We start from the raw sequence: 6,147 nt of genomic DNA on the forward strand, positions 1-6,147 counted from the left end.
ATCTCCACTCTAAATCAAGGAAATGAGAGAAAATATCATCTGTAAAATGTAAGGTCACATAAAGAATCCACACATTGTCTCTATGAGTCCATGTTCTAGATTTTCCATCCCACCAACCTTGTAATGGTGAGGGATGGTGTGACCTTCCTGTGTGGAATCCCGGGAATACAGAGGACGGGGACATCTCTCTGGTGGGTTCCCATGACTGGATCCATCTGTAGGAAACACACACACTGACTGAATCCATTGTTTCTATGTGTTTATCAGATGATGGGGGATCTAGGTGGATCCTCCGTACTGCTCTCTCCTTTACAATAAAGTCTCCTCTTACCCGGTGATGTGAGGGGCGGCTGATTGTCCATCATGACGTCCTTGTAGAGATCCTTGTGTCCTTCTAAATACTCCCACTCCTCCATGGAGAAATAGACAGTGACACCCTGACACCTTATAGGAACCTGACACACACAATGATACAGTCACCATCCAGACACATCCCTTGTCTGTTACTGGAGAATGTCCCAGAATTCCCGGCACCGCTCACCTCTCCTGTCAGCAGCTCCATCATCTTCTTGGTGACTTCTAGAATCTTCTGCATGTTGTGTCTCTCAGGGTTTAGGGAGTCACATGGAGGCACTGTGATGGTCATATGATCACCTGACTTCAGAAGAGGAAATCTCTGTATTGAGGAACCAATAGGAATATCATGTTAGAATCCCAGAATCCTCCTCACCTCTCCGGTCAGGTCTGTGTTTTATTAATAGAGATAAGAGTGATGTCATGTGACCTCCCAGAATCCTCCTCACCTCTCCAGTCGGGTCTGTGTTTTATTAATAGAGATAAGAGTGATGTCATGTGACCTCCCAGAATCCTCCTCACCTCTCCAGTCGGGTCTGTGTTTTATTAATAGAGATAAGAGTGATGTCATGTGACCTCCCAGAATCCTCCTCACCTCTCCGGTCAGGTCTGTGTTTTATTAATAGAGATGAGAGTGATGTCATTAGACCTCCCAGAATCCTCCTCACCTCTCCGGTCAAGTCTATGTTTTATTAATAGAGATCAGTGATGTCATGTGACCTCCCAGAATCCTCCTCACCTCTCCGGTCAGCAGGTAGATGATCTCCAGGGTGAGGTTTAGTATCCTCTCAGTCATGTGACTCTGGTCCTCCTCCATCTTTATTGGTGTGGTCATGTGATCTATGTGGGTTTCTCTGTAGACAGATGGCCAAAAATGATGTGAACTGTATTGGTTGTACAATGTTAGGATGGGATGTAAGGGGTTAATAGGCAGGCTGCTCCTAGTGGGAACTGGAACAGGTAGATTGGGTTGATTGGGGGGGTCTATTTATAAAAACCCCATGCACAATCATTCAATAAATCTACATGAAAGTCCTTTTGTGCAAATTTTTTCAGACTTTTTCCCAGCTGATACATTTTCTTTTATCATGGTCAGTAGTAAAATACCACACTGTGGCCTCTAGATGGAGATGAGGAGCTCAGGAAATACATACAGTTGTGACCAAAATTATTCAACCCCCACTGAAATTGAGTGTTTTGGCCAGTTTGACATTGCTTTTGATCATTCAGTCATCTTGCTTACATTTACATTAAAGAGGCACTTGTAGGTCAGACAAATATAACATAACAGTTATAATGAAATAACCACAAATGTCTTTTCTGTGCTCACAGCATTATCAGTTTTATTCAACCCCCAAGTGACATTCAATCTTAGTACTTAGTACAGCATCCTTTTACAGTTATAACAGCTTTTAAACGTGAAGCATAGCTTGACACAAGTGTCTTGCAGCGATCTACGGGTATCTTCGCCCATTCTTCATGGGCAAAGGCCTCCAGTTCAGTCACATTCTTAGGCTTGCGCACTGCAACTGCTTTCTTTAAGTCCCACCAGAGGTTCTCAATCGGATTTAAGTCTGGTGACTGCGATGGCCACTCCAAAATGTTCCAGCCTTTCCTCTGCAACCATGCTCTAGTGGACTTGGAGGTATGCTTGGGATCATTGTCCTGTTGAAAGGTCCAACGTCTCCCAAGCCTCAGGTGTGTGACGGACTGCATCACGTTTCCATCCAATATCTCCTGGTACTGAAGAGAATTCATGGTACCTTGCACACGCTGAAGCTTCCCTGTACCTGCAGAAGCAAAACAGCCCCAAAGCATGATTGACCCTCCACCATGCTTCACAGTAGGCAAGGTGTTCTTTTCATCATAGGCCTTGTTCTTCCTCCTCCAAACATAGCGTTGATCCATGGGCCCAAACAGTTCTAATTTTGTTTCATCAGTCCACAGAACACTATCCCACAACTTTTGTGGTTTGTCCACATGGCTTTTGGCATACTGCAGTCGACTCTTCTTATTCTTTGGAGACAGCAAGGGGGTACGCCTGGGAGTTCTGGCACGGAGGCCTTCATTACGCAGTGTGCGTCTTATTGTCTGGGCTGAAACTTCTGTACCCACATCTGACAAATCTTTTCTCAGTTCCTCAGCAGTCACACGGGGACTTCTCTCCACTCTACGCTTCAGGTAGCGCACAGCAGTCGAAGTCAGCATCTTCTTTCTGCCACGACCAGGTAGCGTTTCAACAGTGCCCTTTGCCTTGAATTTGCGAATGATGCTTCCTAAGGTGTCTCTTGGTATGTTTAACATCTTTGCAATCTTCTTATAGCCATTGCCCTTCCTGTGAAGAGAAATCACCTCTTCTCTTGTCTTCCTGGACCATTCTCTTGCCTTCACCATGTTTGTAACCACACCAGTAAATGTCTAGAAGGAGCTGAGTATCACAGTCATTTTAAAGCTGCCTAATTGGTGCTTATTATGCTTGATTGCTGCTCGGTGACATCCACAGGTGTTTTCAATACCTGATGGAAAGCACCTGTATGAACCTCTGTTCTTCAGAGTGGTAGTCTTTAAGGGGTTGAATAATTGTGGCAATGAAGAAACCACATAAGAACCATTTACTACTGTATTACATAAACAATTGATGTCATTTTAGTTGCATTTGGGTAGTTACAACGTCCTTGTAGGATTTGATTCTGAATACAATTCCAAATGTACACTATAGTCCCTAAACCCCTTTACAGCATTGGGGGTTGAATAATTTTGGTCACAACTGTAAGTCTTTGTTACAAGAGATACAATGTAACCATTTTGGAGACTGATAGAGGGAATTAGCAATTCAATGTAACCAATGGGTGTGCAGCATACACATGTTGTAGAATAGTTGTTGAAGACCCCTATGCACACAGCCCGCCATCACCTTGCTGTGTGTAAACAGTGTGTACTAAATGCCCCCCCACATCTCTACAATATACATAGAAGCCAGGATGCCCATTCACCTCCATCAAACTACCACAAAGACTGAGAGACCTCATATGAGAGTTGCTGCACGGGGAGATAGAAGGGGTGAGGTCCGGGAACTCATCCCCCTCCACTCCATCCGCCATGCCGGTCCCAGGCCTGCAGGGGGGGCAGAGGAGCCGGGGTACATGGAGGAGATAGTCAGTTGTGGGGGGAGGGTCTTCAAGGAAAGGGTGTGGAAGTGTAAATGTCAGTCCAACCCGAATCTGAACCTCATCCCTCCATACAGGAGACAGCTACGGAGAGAAGGTGACACCTCTCCACAATGAGGAGAATGTTCCAGCCCCGGAAGTGGGGGAATGTTCTGCCCCTGAAGGGGTTAATCTGGGTTCCCACACTATATATGTGTGTATCATCATCTGCTGGAGATAAAATACGTCACAGTGACTATGGAGGAAGAGGATGGATATGACTATGGAGGAAAAGGATGGACATGACGGGGGTTACTGGGTGTAAATAGAACATAACATCTTATTACCTCCTCTGCTGCCACTTCCAGCTACGTCTGATCTCTACTTTCTGCCTGACGTCACTTCCTGTCTGTATCTGACATCACTTCCTGTCTGTACCTGACATCACTTCCTGTCTGTACCTGACATCCCTTCCTGTCTGTCTTCCATAGAGACTTCCTGTCTGGGTAGAAGTGAGATCCCCACCTTGTGGAGCTCAGAGGAACTGCAGCCCCGAGAAGCGTCTGGTAGTGTGACCCCGGCCTTGTGCTGGGTGTGTATAGACTGTAGATCCTTATAGAGGGGTCACCTCCACTCCCACCAAGGGGGACAGAAATATATGACTGCCTAGTCCAGCCTCTCTCAGCCAGGGTTCCTCCAAAGGTTTCTAGGGGCTCCTTCAGCAATGAACAATTCCTGTCTCTCAGTAACAACTGACATCAATGATCTGTAAGGGGGCCAGTCTTCCCACCAATGATGTAAGAATGACAACTATATAAGGGGGGTCCTTCTCCCATTGGTCACCAATGTAAAGGACCACTACACTGGCCACTAGTGATGGGCCAAACACCCTTCTGTTCGGTTCGTGGTGGAATATTTGAACCTACTGAATGTTTGACTGTGAACTTTGAACCCAGGGGACAGTTCACTAAGCGGCATCTTCCTGATCTGAGTATATGGTGAGATCCCGCTCAGCTACTACAATCCGGTATGAGTTCTATGATGAAGTCACGCCGTATTTTACTGGTGAGACATTCATTCATGTTTCCGGTGTCAGTGGGGTTCCCCGCTGAAAGCTGAATGTCAAAAGTATTGCTGGCAATACAAATAGGCAAAACAATTGGCGTGGTGTCCCCCCATCCATACCAAGCCCTTTGGGTCTGGTATGAATTTTGAGCAGAACCCCCCAAAAAATGGTGTGGGGGTCCCCCAAAATCTGTACCAGACCATTATCTGAGCATGCAACCCGGCAGTTAAGGAAAGGGGAAGACGAGTTAGCACCTCCCTTCCTGAACCATACCAGGCCACATGCCCTCAACAGGGAGGGGTGCTTTGGGACACGGGGCTCCGCTCCCCAAAGCACCTTGTCCCCATGTTGATGGGGAAAGATTCCTCTTCCCCACAACCGTGGCCCGTGGTTGTTGGGGGTCTGCGGGCCGGGGGTGTATAAGAATCTAGAAGCCCCTTTAACAAGGGGGCCCCCAGATCCCAGCCCCCCTATGTGAATGAGTATGTGGTACATGGTTCTGCTACCCATTCACAAAAAAAAATGTAGTGTAAAAAATGACAGGAGCCAGTCTCTGACAAGTCCTTTATTAAAAATAAAAAAGTCCCCCAAAGTAGTTCCAACAATAAGCACAATTCCCACCACCGCTCTCCGAAATAAAAGGGGGAAAAAAGACACTCCGCTCTTGATGCTGCGCCAGCCTGACAATATCTAAGGAGTGGGGCTACCCAGTGACATCAACTGGGTGCCCTGCCTCCTGTGACATCATCATGCGCTGTGATTGGCTAAAGCATTGCACCTGACCTACACACAAAGAGGGTTCTTCTCCCATTGGGCGCCAATGTAAGGGACCACTACACTGACTACTGATATAAGGGGTCCTTCTCCCATTGGTCACCAATGTAAGGGACAAATACACTGACCACTGATATAAGGGGTCCTTCTCCCATTGGTCACCAATGTAAGGGACCACTACACTGACCACTGATATAAGGGGTCCTTTTCCCATTGGACACCAATGTAAGGGACTGCTACACTGACCACTGATATAAGGGGTCCTTCTCCCATTGGTCACCAATGTAAGGGACCACTACACTTACCACTGATTTAAGGGGGTCCTTCTCCCATTGGTCACCAATGTAAGGGACAAATACAGTGACCACTGATATAAGGGGATCCTTCTCCCATTGGTCACCATTGTAAGGGTCCACACTGATATAAGGGGTCCTTCTCCCATTGGTCACCATTGTAAGGGACAAATACACTGACCACTGATATAAGGGGATCCTTCTCCCATTGGTCACCAATGTAAGGGACCACTACACTGACCACTGATATAAGGGGTCCTTCTCCCATTGGTCACCAATGTAAGGGACCACTACACTGACCACTGATATAAGGGGGTCCTTCTCCCATTGGTCACCAATGTAAGGGACAAATACAGTGACCACTGATATAAGGGGATCCTTCTCCCATTGGTCACCATTGTAAGGGACAAATACACTGACCACTGATATAAGGGGGTCCTTCTCCCATTGGTCACCAATGTAAGGGACCACTACACTGACCACTGATATAAGGGGGTCCTTCTCCCATTGGTCA

General features: G+C 46.7%; 1 long non-coding RNA gene across 1 annotated transcript; it reads right to left on the reverse strand.

The window, feature by feature from the left end:
- Positions 1-542: 542 nt before the first annotated feature.
- Positions 543-3,920, reverse strand: LOC149441605 (uncharacterized). The gene is made up of 3 exons (XR_016307319.1): positions 3,848-3,920; positions 1,094-1,208; positions 543-676 (listed from the first exon to the last, which is right to left on the reverse strand). It is a non-coding gene; the product is annotated as an uncharacterized LOC149441605 (long non-coding RNA).
- Positions 3,921-6,147: the final 2,227 nt, after the last annotated feature.

The sequence above is a fragment of the Staurois parvus genome, unplaced genomic scaffold, assembly GCF_062004578.1.
Source record: "Staurois parvus isolate SC_StPar_1 unplaced genomic scaffold, SC_StPar_1.0 ptg000965l, whole genome shotgun sequence".
Lineage (NCBI taxonomy): Eukaryota > Metazoa > Chordata > Amphibia > Anura > Ranidae > Staurois > Staurois parvus.